Genomic DNA, 17,205 nt, shown 5'->3' with positions numbered 1-17,205 from the left:
CTAAGATATTACAGAGGAAAAATCATACTGGAAAAATGAGGTGATGCTGAAGACCTAAATACCAGAAACAGGATGAAAGATAATGGTACAAAAATGCATCCTGGACATTATCAACAAGAATTTCTTCTTTAAGTGTCTGAGTGGAAACAAAAGGAGAGCAAAGAATTGGTTGTGCTAATTGATCATAGTTCCTCCGAACAAAGTAATACAGTCATTAAAGAAGAAGTTGTATGCAATTCCAGAACATAACAAGTGAGGAATACCCAGAAGGAAATACTGTACCACTCTGCAAGGTACAGGTAAAACCTGACCCAGAATACTGTGTTTAATTATGGCTTCCCACGCTTGTGAAAGACAATTCAAATTAAAGAAAGTGCTTCTAGCTTTTTTCCTCTTTCTTCTTTTAATATATATTTTTTTTATTTGAAAGCCCAAAAGAAGAAAAAGCAATGCAAACAGACCGTTGGTACAAAAATAGGTTGATTTTAACCAATTATGAGTTCAGAAGCTTTCTAAGAAGCCAGAACAAGAAGGTTTTGCAGTTTGATAAGTTTATACACATGTGGTTTCTTGTGAAAGTATAAATTCAGTAAATTGGGAATTGCCTTCCAGCCACATCTATGATGAGATCCCCAAATTAGCTACAGCTTTGGGTTGGATCTGCGTAGACAATTTCCTTAAAGGTACTTCTCAATGGGTTTTGATAAATTAAGGTGAAAATGAAGAACAAAATAAAAACCATGTTTTCCTTGAATTGCTTGTGCTGTAGGCCAACAAAAATTTTTCTGGGAGTTGCACACTTAGCAGCTTTGCAGCTCATGTCCACTATCAGTACATCCAGTGAGGGCACCCAGCAGAAGCAGTCTTTCCTCCCTTTGCCCAGCCTGCATAGCAGTGCAGCACACCAGCTTACAGAAAAATAAATGTAACCTGCTTTCTGTCATGCCTCACAATGAAGCTGGTCAGTCATACAAAACCAAAATTTTATAAATCCTGCATTCTGCCCAGCAAAGCAAACAAGAAACCCCTACCCAACAGGTGTTCCCAGGAATTTGCTCTACAGTTGGAAGTAGCACATGCATTATACACACGGTGCTATGAACATGGTGGTTAACAGCCAACCTCTCAGTAGAGCATGTGGAATCAAGACAGCATGCCATTCTGACAAGAAAGGACTGCAAAATATTTTGCAGGCAGATGAGAATAATAGTCCAAACTAAAAAGGATATTTCACAAACTTTATACTGGTAGGAGACAGGATGAGACTGTGTTGGAAGATCTGCTGGATTCAAACAACTTTCACTATCTATTTAAAACTATATATGCTGCTCTTGATATTTTGGAAACTGTCTTAACAACTCTGTTTATGTGTAATGATAGCAGGTCCACCTTTTAGTGAAACCCTGTCATCATAATTGGAGAGTATATACCCAACATGCTGTTGATTTCATAAGACTTCATCACTTCCTTGGCTGTCAGTCTCAGCAATTGCAGTGTTATGTTCCTTCCTCCCACACTGTAATTTCTTTAGCACAGGGCAGGCAGTGGAGCATGATGTTTATGCTGCTATCTCCACTGCTGTTGCTACTTCGTTGAATGCATCTGTGATACAAGTTGCTCAACCATTATGAGAATAATAATGTATTATGAAGCAGGCTACTTATTATGCTAGAATTATTCAGTAATGGTATTTTTAATGTATATTTAATTTCCATCATCACTACAATTTGCATAGAGCTGCCTATGAGTCTTGAACAAAAACAAATAATTGTAATCTGGAGTCATTAGTGCTATAGGTTATGAAGTAAATTCATACACATATGAAAACCTTTCTTGTTTCAGAAAGGTAGGTCTTTTGGGGTTATGTTAATAACCTGTTTCCTTAGTTTATCTGCATTAAGGATCAATTACTGTGTTTAGAAAGAATAGTATAGTATTTTTACTTTTGGGACAACATGTAACATACTTTTCTCCTTTGAAGGTCTCAGCAGCAACGGAATAGAATATTAGCTGCCACTGGATCCTAAATATCAGTCCATGGAAGAGGAACCTTTAAGGTTTCTTCCATATTCATCTCCAAAAACCTACATTTATATTTATACACCAGTGCTATGATTCCAGGGGGGAAACTTAAGACTTAAAATCCCTTTGGAAGCCAAAAAAATTTATCTTTTTTGCAATATATTTATAAGGCAGATACCTGGCATACACCAACCAAGTGGTTGTCAACAGAAGTAGAAATCAAAGGACATATATAAGCAGCAAGGGCAGACATCCTCTCATAGCTTTTGCTGAAGGGGGACAAGAGATCTAAAGTTTAAACTCTCTTTCTCTCTTGTTCTCTTTGCACCTCTGGAAGAGGTTATTGCCCCCTGAAACAGTAAAGAAAATAATATGCTGGCACCTCTGGTGCCTCAATTGACAGCCAGACAACCAAATCTATTAATAAAATAATATTTCAGTGTTGCATTAAAAATATCACTTTTGTTTGGTTCTGACATTGTAGATCAGGGATGTTTCTTTTATCACTGAGATACCATGTACTTCTAATGTAAACAACAGTGCAGCCTTTTAATTTATATTTTAGAAGCTGTTTTGCTCAATAATCCTGTAGTCCATAGATAATATTCTTGGTGAGCAGGTTTTCTGATATGTAGCAAATTTTCTACCCATAACAGAGTATTTATATTCTTTATATTTTTATATTCTTTATAATTTCATCATTAACACTTACTGAAAATTAAGAGAAAATGTAGATAGGTATAGCACCTAATTAATTAGCATGACAGTGTGTGCAAAAAACAAAGCATACCATATATTATGGAAAGCTATTGTGAAGATTATCTATGATGACTTGTATAGGGACACTAGATATAGTATACAAGATGGTGCCCACATAGAACAGTTTTCATTGATTTTACTGATATCAGTGCAGTTATAACTGTTGAAAATATCAATTCGAACTTTTCTTTTTCAGAATTTTATGCAGCCCAGTCCCACTTTCACTACTCTGCATAGACATTTCAGTGGTGATTTTCTTCACCCTACAATCTAAATTAATGGAATACAGTGAAATCTTTGAGTTGTAGCATAAGGCTGACCTGTGCAAAGAAAGCCTCTACAGATAAATATATATTAACAAATATAAGAAAACTCATGGAAAACTCTACTGGTCAAGGATTGGCCAGATAGTGTATCTTTTGGCAGTCTTCCCTGAACAGTGATATACAACTCCAACAAGCTCTTTTTCAGACAGCGTTCGGGCACAGCTTTAAAGAGTGTGGGTCAGGGTCTGTTCTCACAAGGTCAGTTGCACATGGCCACAGTGTTTCGGGTGAAGAGATGTTTAGTGTATAAATGGGGACCTTTTGTCCCAGAAACAGTTTGGGTTTTTTAAAGTTGGTACAAAGAACACAGTACAGATGGCCAAAATTGACTTAGCACTCACTTCTGCTTAGCTTTCTTCTATTCCTTTGCTGAGAAGCCTAAGAAACAGTTCACAAGGGATCCAAACCATACAATCTAACTGATGTTGTACAAGCACATCTGCTTGTGTCTGCTTTGCCGCTGTTCTTCTCTAATGACCAGCTGCAGAGATGGAGAGCTAACAGGCATTATGTAAGCACACAGTAGCTCTGACACTGGGTTAAGCTTTCCACAACAGCCCCCCACACCTTCAGTGCTGCAGTGTGCTGCAGAGTCACTCCTCTGAAGTCTAAAGATACCCACTGGTACAAGACACTCAGGACATGAAGTGAGGGGACAGTCATTTCTCCAGCGGTATCTCCAAATGAAACACATGTGCATTAAAGTTTAGCAAGATATTACAGTTGAAATCATTAGGAGTTGCTTGTTGAAAAATGGTTTGGAACAAAGAAAGCAATCCTAGCTTGAAAGCAGATTTGCATACAGGAGCTTAATTTATCAAACTGTGGGATGTATTTTAGAAAAAGAGAGAATACAAACGAAGAAAAGGAGAAGCATATTTAAGATGATTATGCCTTCCAATTACATACATCTTTATGCCCTGTACTTATCTTCTGACATGTAAAGCTTCTATTTTCCAAATAAAACACCTCAACACCTTAATTGAAAACAAATATGTTGAAAAACAGAGGAAGAAGAATTTCCTAATCCTGTAAAGTGATATAAAGCCATCTAAGAGCACAGTAAGATAAGGAATACAGCCTAATTGGTGGTAAAATGTCAATATTCCAATAGATGTATACCAGCAGTCCATTAGATTTAATTAGGCTCTCTCAGCAAGCAATAAATCATGTAAAAGATGAATTGAGAAAGTCAACTGACTGCTGGGAAACACTCATAGGTTGGTGTACCAAGGCTAATCTTTAGAGTAAATTAATAACTAGCCCAGACACATTAAACAGAAGATTCGAAAAAAACCAGCAATGTCTAATATTAGTACAGGATTAAGAGATCACACAAAGGCACTGTTGATCTACTCAAGTTTTAATTATGATCTCACTTATTGATATCATAAAAAAGTATTAAGAAAGACTCAAATGAAGAGAAGCACTAGACCGGAAAACTGGGCCGCTTACACAGAGCCCTATTCTGAAAACTGGTGATGATTATTGTGCAGCAGGTGGACACTGCAGCTTCACCCTGTATTCAGCAGGGCACCATGGAGCTGCCTCTCTACATTTTATCAACTGGATTAAAACCTACAGTTCACAGGGTGTGCATGGAAAACGAAATGCAAATGAATTGGTGGTCACATTTGCAGAATCAGAGCAGAAGAGCAGCAAGTCCAACACATGCTGGCTGAGCACACAAAACCAAGCAGAAAAAGGGGAGATGATGAGAAAATACAAGCAGTAGTTCTTGCAGCACTGAAGAGCAAATATACAACAGAATTTAATGCATCTGCCAGAATTAAAACTATGTTTTTTTGCTGAGATCAACAATAGAACTTTATTTTTTTTCCATGGCTCTTCTCAGTTCTTCATTAAAAAGATGTCTGCAAAGAGTATGTGACATTTTAAAAAACTTTAAAAGCACGTGAAATACAGAATACATGAAGCAAAGGAAGGGTTACTTTTTGGTGGACGCCAAGGTGCAACAGGAGTAAGAGGATACAAGAAAACATATTTTCAGATTTTCTCAGAAAGTAAAAAGTGATTTTTAAAATTGTTTTGTTTTGTTTTTTGCAACCTAATCACAATAGTTGTCAATTCAGCTTATTTAAAATGGATCTGAAGAAACTTGGATAGAACTGACACAAAGTGCCATTTCCCACAGGACAGGCTTTCTCTAGTCATGTGTAAAGAGCAATAAATAGTCTTCTTTTATTCAAAAGTGATGCTATGACAGTTTGCATTATGTCCTGAGACAGGCATTTAGTTTGCATATGACAAATAGAATGAGCATCATGAGAAGGGAAGGTTGAAGACCAAGTTTCTACGATTTTTGGATTTCAGGAAAAAAATTCCATATTTTTTTAAACTTCTGCTACTAATCTGCCCTTGTGAAATTTCACAGTGGAAAGGAAGAGAGAGGCAAAGTTCTCCAAGTGTTTCTAGATTTAACCATTACTTTGTGTTTGCCATTTTTAACTGTATATTAATATTCTATGAAATAAGCTCAGTGGTAGGGAGGTAGGTAGCCAGGAGTAGGGATTTATTTTCTTAATTTAGGTACAAAACATTCACTGGCTCTGTGCTACTCTTCAGTTAGAGACTAAGTTACTGACAGATAACACATTACATCAAGAATTATCCACGGCATATTTTCAATGCTACACCTGAGCACCAGGGCAGTACTAACATGCATCAAGTGTATCACTTCTGGCATCAGACAAGCTTCATCAGCACTTGCTGGAGATGTGCTCCACTGCCCTGTGTAGACCTGTCCTGTAGGAGGTAAAGAGCGTCCAAGCTCCGCTATGCCTTCAGCAGCTCATTCTTCTTAATTTTGTTTTTATTAATTTGGACATGTCCTCTTTATTTTCAATTTTCAGAAATGGTAGCATACCCATGTGACCTCTGCATGCTTCTCATGTTTAAATGCACTATTAGTATGACAACATCCAATGAGTCCACACAGCAAGGGGAAATTTACTGAATGATTTCTTTGGTATTGTGTGGGTTTTAGAAGACTGGAGCCTTTCCCTGCCATTTTCTGATAAGTAAGGTCACCTAAACATATATTTATCAATAAATTTCCTGGTTAAATTGGTGGGGTTTCCCTATTGGATAAATATTTGAGAAAAGTTTAAATCTCCATGTAAGTTTATTTGTTGGATTTTTTTTTTTTTTTTATTATTACCTTTTAGAATGTAATTTAGTTATTAGAGCATAGCCTTCTGGCAGTACTAAAGCACTTCCTCAAGGAAGAGCTGTCAAAGCCACCCAGGTAACACCTGAGTCACACACAGTTAATGCCTCCCAATCACCTCCTGGGTTAGAATGTGACTTAACTGAGTTTCTTTTTAGAAAGAGCTCTGTGAGCGGAGGGTGCAGTGCCCCTGTGTCTAGCCTCACCTTCTGGACCACATAGTGAGGATTACTGCCTCAGCTCTAGCCTTGCTACAGGCTTGCAGTGAAATCTAGTGGCATATACTGGCTTCCAGTCAGCATCAGATCAGGGCCACCCTTCACAGACTGCAGGCACACAGACACAGAGCAGAAGATGCACCCAGAGCTGGCATCAGCATAAGAGCTTGGACAGGGGAAAGAAACAAGAGCTTTACTGACTACTTTCTCCTGGAGATTCACAACATAGTTGGCCACCAAAACAGCTGCTTCTTACCATTTGCTGGGCGGCTGGAAATTTATCAAAATTTACAAATAATGTATGCTACTTTTGGAGAGACCAGGGAGAAGCAGGTTATTTTAGTCTCCATTTCTAGTACAGAACATGGGAAAGGGCAGAAGATATAGAAGTGTTCTAACAGGTTATTACATTTTTTACCTCAAGAATTTTACAACTTCATATATTGGGTCAGAGTTGCTGTGTCTACTTCAAAGTTTTCTGTACTTCTATTAGTATACTCCCCATCACCTTTCCTTAAACTTTCTTTCAGATAAAGAAGTAAAATGCATTGATACTTCTAATAACTAATAGTTATAAAGAAGGAAAACTTCTTTCAAATTGTCATTTCTATCAAAATATTAAACCATTTGTAACAGCCATGCCTGATAAATACAAAGACGAGGAAGATTATGTATTTTCCTACCCCTACATTTCTGTGTTTCATCAGAAATTTGTGCTTCAGAAAAGAATTCAAAGTATCCCTGGTTTAGGTATCTTTTTTGCTATCTTTCATACCATGCACTGCATCACTGCCTATATGACACTACTAGACTGTGAAGAAAAGTGTATTTACTAACAGAGGAACGTGGGCAATAAATATCTATTTAGAAAATGGAAAATAAGTGACTCTGAATTCAGTGCCTATTGGAAATATTTTGAATGTTACACACAGCAGTTCATTTCTTTTATTCACTGACTATTCATCCAGATAATATGAATATATTCTAATGAAGCTAAATTTAACACCTGTAAGTGTTCAGAAGGAAAATGCTCTTCCTTTGGGGTGCATATTCATTCATTTGTTCTACCTAACTAGTATCAGCATCCAGACAAATTCCATGATGAGAAATTGATACTAACCATGTGTGGTATAAAGTTTGTGATTTGTGACTGAATACTGAAGTGAGTTTTGTAGATATGGGACATCAATTTCCCAGCAGTGATCCTTCTACAAGAAGCTAAAGAATTGTGAAGGTTAGTACTTTCTGAAGTTCAGAAGATTTTAAAGCTTAAAGAAATTGTTTTTAAAAAATGGTAGGGCACAGGAAACCCGAAGGAGTTTTTTTTAGGCTGGATGATATTAATCAGGCTGCGGACCATGACTTCAAAGTTCTATATACAAAGTTGTAAGTACTTAAAAATCACAGTTGCCTGTCTCAAAACACTGCCAAGGCCACAGGAGGAACTTGCCATAAGATAAGCCACGACAGCAGGAACTTGAGATAAGCACAGATGGGAGAAATTTTCTGCAGGAAGGCGCTAATTCCAGGCCTAACAGTTGTGAGGTCTGGTTAGCACATCCTGGTTAAGGCACCCAGTCAAAAAATTCCCACAGTGGCAAACTGCGGGAAAGAAAGCAACTGCTTATACACATGCCACCCCAAGCTATGGAAACACCAGCAACCACCTCATGCATGGACACCCTTGGACTGTATAAAGGCGGTACCCCCCGAAGAACAACTTTGGGACCCCCACCACTGACAAGCCCAGGGTGAGGAAGGACCGATGGGTCTACTGGTGGTGACTATCTTCTGCCCTCTGTCCCTCCCCACCCACATTTCCTTCCATCTCACTACCTCACAGTTACTATGAAATAAACCTGTATTACTGACTTCAGCATATGGTCTCATTTGCACCTTAATTTGGGCAGAGGCAACTCTCACTAATCAAGTCATAAAAAAGATACAGAGTAATATTTTGAAATCCTTGAGATTCACTTTTCTGCTTCCAATCTTTTAAACATTTTGAGTCACGCAAATACATATGAGCAAAAATGTTGATAGCTATATTCTTTGATGATAAATCATTATAATTTGGGGCTATTTTCATTTAATCTGTTCATCAAATACAAAAGTCTTGATTTCTCATGTCTTTTAAATAAATGAGAAAACATTAAGAACAAACATGCAATCAAGTGCAAACTCAAGATATATTTTCCTAGATGTAGTAGACTGAATTTTATCAAGAAAGTTACAGGAGAAAAGGGCAACAAGGTTAATGATAAAATAATTTCATAGAATCACTTAGGTTGCAAAAGACCTTTTAAATTGATGAAGTACACCAATAAACCCAGCACTGGCAAGTCCACCACAAAACCATATCCCTAAGTGCCACATCTACACATCTTTTATACATCTCTGGGTAGCCCATTTCAGTGCTCGCTCACCCTTTTGATGAAGAAATCTTTTCCAATATCCAATCTAAACCTCCCCTGGCACAAGTGGAGATCACTTTCTCTGGTCTCATCACTTGTTCCTGGGAGAAGAGACCAACCCACACCTGGCTACAACTTCCTTTCAGGCAGTTGTAGAGAGAAATAAGGTTCCCCCTGACCCTCCATTTTCTCCAGACTTAACAACTCCAGCTCCTAAGACTTGTGCTCCAGACCCTTCACCAGATTCTTTGCCCTTCACTGCACATGCAAAATATTTAGATTTCTAGTTTCAATTCAAGTTTTATCAACAACTAATACAGGATAAACACCACAAAATGAGTAAATTTTTGGTGAAATGGGTGTTTATTTCTACTTTACTAATTATCCATAGACAGGTTGGTTCATTATTTACTCAATTGTGTGGAAAGAAAGTGAGCTGGAATTTCTCTGCTATGGATAAACCTCTTTTGGTTATCCAAAGTCAAACAGCTAAAAGATTTGCTCTATCAATAAAATTGTATAGGCTATGTTCTGCCTAAACATCCTATCTTTTGAAAACTGAAAATGTATTACACAAATAATGCTTATAGATACTTCCAGAAAATTAATTATAATTGTTTATTGAGCCAGATGAAGACCTTCCCAATTGTGATGGGTAGGGCCATACCCCAGAGGTAGTCCTTAGATCTCTGCTACAGTCTTTGCTTAAAAAGCTGCTAAGTGGAAGAAGTAAGAAATCTCCATTCCCCACAGCACAGACCAAGAAAAAACAATACTTAATAACTAAATCTCCTGTAAGGGGCTGATAAACCATCTGATAATAAAACTTATAGAATGAATCCTAGCGAGCTTAAATTACTGAACTTTACAGTGAATGCTATCTACGACAAAAAAATCTAGTGTCTAGTAATAATAATTTGCCCTCCTCCTCAGGAATTTTACAGTTACTACGGTTATATTCTGGATGCTGAAAATAGCAAAATAATAACATTTAATTGGACTGAAGGGCAAAAATGCTAAGTCCTTTATTATAGCAGCTGAACTCAGTAGCATGAGAAGCACCAGCATATCCTAAAGGCATATTTTGGAAATAATTATTTCACTTTTATATAAAACAAAGCAATTAAAAATTCTTTTCAAATGATCTCACTTAATACACACTTACCTATTTCATTCCTGCCATTATATTGTGCCAGTAATTAGCAGCAGCAATCAGATTTTTTCTGTTTCTGTTTAGATGCAGAAGTATTGTCAGCCTATATGATGAGATTGTGTGAAATACAACCCTTTTCTCACCTGACAACCATGTCATCCCAACAGAGGTGAAGCTTTATCAACCTCTCAAGAAAAAGAAATACGGTTGTCCATATGCTTGTCCTTGATAACACATGGACACAACACGATTCATTAATGAAGAGTCAGAGAACATCACTCACTTTCTAGACCACAGCAGTGATGGGGAAATTAAGCTCAATTATCTTATGCTTTTTGGAGTCACCGAAATGCTCAGTTCCATTTCTCCCCACTATTCTACCAGTTGCCAGAGTCCACTTGCAACAAGTAAGCTGTCAAAAAAAAAGAACACAAATAGGAAAACAAGTACTGAATCTCCTCCTGAAGAGCTCCTGCAAGTGAGAGTAAAAGGTACTTTGCCTTCCTCAAAATCAGGTTACTAATGCAGTACCTAAAAGAGAGTTTGAATTTTCTGCATGTAGCTTCAAATTCTAAATTCTATGTTCTTTGAATCCCATGGGCTCCAGTAATGGAACAACCTCTCCAGAACAGAACACATGCTTCTCTAGCTATATTTGCAAATATACATCCATGTGAACAAAAAAACCAACCAAACAAAAAAATCCCCATCTTTCTACCTGATGTAACCTAATAGCAAATGTGACCTACAGACTGAGCTGTCAGGCTGACCCAGGCAACTTCACCTAACATACAGCAGCTGATGCTAAACACTGCAGGGTTATGGGAAAGCCACCATTAGAGATCAATACCAAAGTCAGTGATGACTGTGCTGTGGTGTAGAAGCACAATTTAGCTTAGTTAACCTAAAGCTACCAAGATCCTATTCCACTGGATATTTAATTACATTAGTAGAGCTGAGCCCAATCTCACACCAAAGTGTTCCTTGAACAATGCTGTGAACACAGCTACAAACCTGTCTTGCAGCCAGGGCAAGCAACAGCAAAGACTGCAAAAGAAATGAATCCTATTCCTGGAAGAAGGCAATGAAGGTGTTAAGTTTGCTAGAGCAATGAAGAGAGATATAAATTTTGCAGCATCATCTCAACATCTTCAGTTTGGGAGGCAGGAAAAAAAAATTAATTCACCCCGAACTTCATCCTATTCCTCTTTTTGGTGTGTAAGAGACAGAACAGACAGCTATTGACTTAAGAGAGATGATAAATGAAGGAGTAGTTAGGTTGAAGTCTCAGAAATGATACTTTCTGAAGTAAATTCCAACTTGTATTGCAGTCAGAAGCAAAAGAGCTGTCAGGGAGATTTAACTCCCAAGAAGCAGTGTTTGGTAGGATGGTACATTAAGTTTTATGTTCTTATCAAAACACACTAATTCAAAACAGATTTACACTTTAGGGATGAAAACTGATAGATAAAGAATGCTTAAATTATCATAAGTAAATAAAAACCATAAAAGTTGAATAATTCACTTTCATTAATGCTTCAGGCCGTCTTTCTCCTGAGAATTCATTCAGGAAGAATAGTTATTTGTCCACTCCAACCCAGTACTGCTGAAATTGGCTCTTATTATTCAAGCAATAAGGAAGCATCCTCTCAGATCAGGCAGTACAATCAACTTTCTTTTGAAAAAAAAAAAAAAAAAATTCATTAGTTCCAGTTTGTATGGGCAGGTTTTGAAGAGCAAATGACAAATTGAATATTTTTTTCTACATAGTATTCTAAATAAGGAAGTTATTACATATAATTTATAGCCCAAATGATCAAGTACTTGGTAGACAGCTCTGAAACAGTGTTTCCAGGGTCTCTCTCAACTTCATTTTCCTGATCTTCACTGTACCTCAATCCCAAACACAGAACAGTCTTTCAGGTCACCAACACATTTTCTCTCCTAAGCCAGTCTTCATGAATGACTGCTACTGTCACTTCCACTTTAAGAATACAGTCAATACATATTCAAATTATATAAAAATAATCTGAATTCTAAGTCAATATTCACGTAATCAAGCAGTTATGTCATTTTCCAGCTCAAGAAATGTATTTTATTTCTTTCTATATTGTTATTATTTTTATTATTATCATAATTTTCTTTAAAGAAGGTATAGAAAAAGGAATTAAGGGGCAAACTTCAGAAAGGCTTGCCATTTTTTATTTATACACCTAAAAGCCCCAATGGTTACAGGTACTGTAATCATAGAGCTCAATTAACAATAGCTCTTTTTATCTCTCACCAAATAATACTCTGTTAATTTTTTAGGAACTTCATTCTAAGGAGGAAGATTAACAGAATGCATGATTTTGTTAGAACCGGTGGGTCTATAAATTCGGTCTGAAAACGATTTTTATTGTAAGTGGAATGAGAAATATTTCACATCCTCTGCTGTAGCATGAGATGCAAAAACATTTTAAAGAAGCAATACATACATACGAGGAAAGAATTTCCTGAAGAGAAAGAACAAAAACTCCAACAAAAGCCTCAAACCATGAAAATAAAACAGGCATTAAGTGAAACTTAGACAGGATTATATTCATAACTCTTCAATGGATGATTCTGGAGTTCATTGCCTGTAAAGAAGGCAAAAAAATAAAATCTATTGGTATCTCATTAAATTGTTGGCTAAACTTGAACAACGTATAATAAGCAGGCCTCCGGCAAAGACAAAGCACTCTCAATTCACCAAATATAGAAATACACCATTAGATATTGATTTCCAATGCACTATATGACTTTGCCAATTTTCTCATGTGAAGCCTCCCTGTAAGAGATCAAGAACGACTAAAGATAGACTGGGAATTTTCCTACTGATACACACACATGCACACAGAAGCACTTGTCACCTGAATTTTGAGACAAAACCAGGTGGGAAACTGTGACATGAGAGGAACACATGTCCCAGACAATGAGTTTTGCTGAGAGTGTGCATTCCTGTTAAACCAGGCTCAGCACATGTTGCAATGCCAAACTCTGAGCAATGTTTGGATCAGAGCTTGCTCAAAACTTGGGCTGGTTTCATCTGCATTAGCCTGAAATCTACCACCTCTGGCCTCAGAGAGGAAATTACCCTGGAAGAGAGACCACCTGCAATAGGATGTGCAGACTAGAGGTGCTTTAATGCATCTTGCAGGGGCCTCAAGCTTCTACTCACCTCAAGTACCCCAGAGTCGCCACCACCTGCCTTTGAACAGCTTCTGAAAATCAGCACCTCTACCTGTACAATTTTCAAAACCAAAATACACAGTGGTAAATATTTTTCTGTCAGAGCAGTTATGTGAGTATTTCTTCATAGAAGGTTAAGAAAAAGTCCAACTGAACAGCAGCAAAAGCTATAGATGGAGACCAAGAGGCTAACCGTAAATTCTTCATACGCTTTTTTTCACTAAAGTCTTAATATTCTTCTCCTAATTTTATAAGATTCATGAGTACCCTTGAAAAAATAGTGTCATTTTCAGAAAAATTCTATCTTTATCTACTGGAACCAGTAGATTTTCAAATCCTAATTACAGGAGCAGAATACTAGTCTAATGCCAAATCAAACCCAAAAAAGCAATAGGGGCAGATGGCCTGAAATAAGATTCTTTCATGCAATGAAAAATCTCTTAATCCTTAAAATGGAAAAAAAACCCAGATTTTCTTTAGTTTTTGGACTAAAGAGTTATATTTTTAATGTGTTAACTACTTCTGATGTTTTTCTTTACACAGTGTTCAGTGTAGGCTGTAATGTATTTTCAAATATTTGTATTCTAAAGTGGGAGAATACTTAAAACATTTTCTCTGCAATATGAGGTCTAACAATACTTAATTGTATTAAAAAAGCCCCACCTCTGATAGCCTTTGTTAAAACTGCATTTCTTTTTTGGTAAGATTTCCTATATAATTTCTTTTTAACCTCTTCCATTTGGTGATGTCATATTAAAATTGCAAACTATTTCATGATGCATTCTCAGAAATTTGGGATTTTCCCTGACAAATGTACACAATGGCTGGAGACAAAAGATAAAACAGGACCACTGTTTTCTCTGTCCAGCTTGGAACAAGCTTGGGAGAGGTAATTGATCCTTAATATAAAGGAATAGAACTGTAATTTTTTAAAGAAAGCTATATATTGCTTGAAAATCATGGTCTAAAGATTTTCAAGGTTTCCAATCCATACCATATGGCTCTGGATTTCCAAAAACTTCCAAGAAAGTTTTAGACGGATTCAAGTTCTTATCAGGGTCTGAAGTTCATGACAGCAAAATCCTCATAAATAAACCCAAATTTACAAGTCCTGTTATACTAACCAAATAAAGTGAATAGCAATTAACAACTGCTTGCTTAGCTAGGAACTGCTCTATCAAGTCCCTGCATCTCTTGAAACAAATGGCTGTGGTGTGCTAATCATGAATCAAATAGGTACAGGACCAATTCAGATAATGAGAGGGTTTAAGTGCTTAAAAACCTGAACTGATCTATGACCTTAGTTATGGGTCTTTGCAGGACTGAATCCAGCATGTCTAAAAAAGCTGATTCAACTCCTGCCACCATCAATCGGTGGGATTAGGTGAAAATGAATGCCTGGCAGAGATGTTTAGTTTGTTTGATATTATTTCCTTAAACATATAGAAAAAAACAAATAATTATTTATAACTGCTACGATTACCTCAGCTCTTTAGAAAATAGGAGGTTTCAATATTGGGCTCAGAAGCTGACTTCTTTGACCTTATTTTGTAAGGAACAAGCCAGACAGTGTAACCTTGCTGTTGGCAGCATTAGAGATGAAGCTGATCTTAATTCCAGTTAAAGTCTTGCTTGCTCTTTGATCACATGAAACAAGGTCAAACTTATTTTACCTGAAGGTGTACCCTGTAAAACTCAGAAAAGTGCTACAAAGAAGCAATAGAGACATTCATAATTTAAATGACAGCATGTTTTATACAAAGGACTGTCAATGAATATGACAAGGCTATGAAGTAAATTGAATAGAATTCAAGGAATCAATTGCAGGTGGTAGAGCTAAATGAGAAAGATTAAAATCATAGTTAAAAGAAAGGGCACTGGAAATGAAAGCAGTTAGAGACAGATGTAAAATCACTTTAGTGATTGCCTAGCATATTTCTAGTATTTTACAAATAAAAAATAATTGCCAATTAGGAGAAAATAGTTATTAACAGCATAAAACAAAAGAGAAAGGAAAGACAGAAACTTGAAGAACCATAACTCTTAGTAAATAAGATAGGGCAGCCTGCAAACATACTTCAGTCGTAAGTTGAGGTGCTTTTAGTGATTGAAGTTTTCTTTCTAATGAAAACATTTAGATGATCTTACACAGCTCATATAGTCTTGTGTAAATGTCAGCAAAAAGATGTATAAAGATATCATGCAAGTGAGAATGGAGTAGCTCAAAGTCTGAATTTCCCACTAATCTTAGGATTTTTTGTGCAATACTGAGGAACATTGTCTCAGGTGTTTTATTTGATTTTTTAATAGTAAATAAATCAAATTCTTTTTCCTGTCTCCAATGCATGCACATAGAGAAGTCTTATAAAAGATTTAAAAAGCAGAAGAAATAATACGTCATTGCAAAATCGTTTATCTAAATATAAAGCTTTATGCTCTAATTACCAGCAAGCTTCATAAGAGATGAAATTAAAGTAGGGAAAATGAGAAGACCCACTGAAATGAAGCAATGAGACATCCCAGGGATGGTTTCTATCTGTATCCACATCCCTGAAATGCTCTCAGTGCCTGGCAGTATCTCATTAAGATGAATGGGTCACTTCACAAGTCTTTGGAGGCTTTTTGAAAGGGCATAGAGACTTGAAAGGGAGAAATAATAGCATTTACTCTCTGCATAATTTAATAGATGTTTACTGGCATGGCAATCAGGTGCTTTACATTTAAGAAAATAACAGAGAGCACCACTCAAGTTTTTTGAGATATTTCACTTTTCCTGCACAAGCTTTCACATGGATTTTTTGTTTTGTTCTGTTTTTTCTGATTAACTAGTTTAATGTTTCAAATTCTTAGCAGTTAAAAGCTTCTATTAATACTGGTACCTCTCAAATATAGCTTCATGAAGGTGAGTGCTTACATACCTTCAATGTGTATAGGCTTCTTTGAAAGATTGTTAATGCATCTCGCTTCCTTTTTAGCACAGATGTACCTAATGTACTTTCTTCAGGTGCTCTGAAAGTTATTCATTTGTCTTCAGAGTTCACACTGACTGAAATACAAGTAACCCTTAAAGCAGCAGGATAAGCCTGCTATTACACTAGCTTAACAGCAATTTCAGCCTCCTTATTAAAGAAATGGGGGTAGGTAAAAAGACGTGGTGGTAACTGAAGATCTGGTATACCTCTAATTAGGCCAATGTAATTACCCAGGGAGCTGCAGAGGATTAGAAAATTTCAAGTCAACCTCCTGCTCAAAATTAGCTGAGATGGTACACTTCACCCACCACATGGTGGGGATCTAGCCAAGCTCCTTCCCCCTTGAACCAAAGTGCCTCTCGACAAAGGTGAAGATTTCCTTGCTGCCCAGGACAAGTGAAGCTTTCCTGATACAAAAAAAAAAGGGACATTCCACAAACCAGAGTCACTGAGTCACTACTGCATCTCCTCCTCATTCTGTATGGATTCTTTCCCTGCCTTCCTATGAGAAATTGTAAAAGTCAGTCATGGTGCTATTCCTTTACTGCTAGTTAGTGGAGAGAAAGGATTTTAGCAATACCTGCCATCTCGTCCAACACCTGTAAAGGAGATTAATTAACCCCAGAGTGAGTTGGTGGTTAGGTATCCATGTGATGGAACTAAACTCTTCCTTGATAGAGACAGATAACATAATAACATGATGTAATCTCACAGAAACACGTTGGGAGATTCAGGCTGGACATTGGGAGACATATTTACACTGCACACCCCGCTCAGAGAGGCTGTGAAGTCCTTTCCTCTACAGTGTTCAAGACTCAGCTAAACAAAGCTGGCTGACCTCCTGTGAGGTCAGCGACTGTCCTGCTTCAGGCAGCAGGTTGAACTCTATGACCTTGGGAGGTTCCTGCCAACCTTACAGCATTCAGTGAGCACTGGTACAC

At 37.0% G+C, this 17,205-nt stretch overlaps 1 protein-coding gene and 1 long non-coding RNA gene across 2 annotated transcripts in view; both read right to left on the bottom strand.

Annotated features, from left to right (window-relative positions):
• KCTD8 (potassium channel tetramerization domain containing 8) overlaps window positions 1–17,205 on the bottom strand; it is a 93,872-nt gene that overhangs the window by 20,166 nt on the left and 56,501 nt on the right. The gene's annotated exons all lie outside the window — the stretch shown is intronic.
• On the bottom strand, window positions 12,310–16,365 carry LOC138109085 (uncharacterized). The gene is made up of 3 exons (XR_011150255.1): window positions 16,211–16,365; window positions 13,282–13,344; window positions 12,310–12,700 (listed from the first exon to the last, which is right to left on the bottom strand). It is a non-coding gene; the product is annotated as an uncharacterized lncRNA (long non-coding RNA).

Source organism: Aphelocoma coerulescens, chromosome 4 (assembly GCF_041296385.1).
Source record: "Aphelocoma coerulescens isolate FSJ_1873_10779 chromosome 4, UR_Acoe_1.0, whole genome shotgun sequence".
NCBI lineage: Eukaryota > Metazoa > Chordata > Aves > Passeriformes > Corvidae > Aphelocoma > Aphelocoma coerulescens.
The sequence above is the reverse complement of the archived record's forward strand: the minus strand, read 5'-3'. Positions and strand labels throughout refer to the sequence as shown.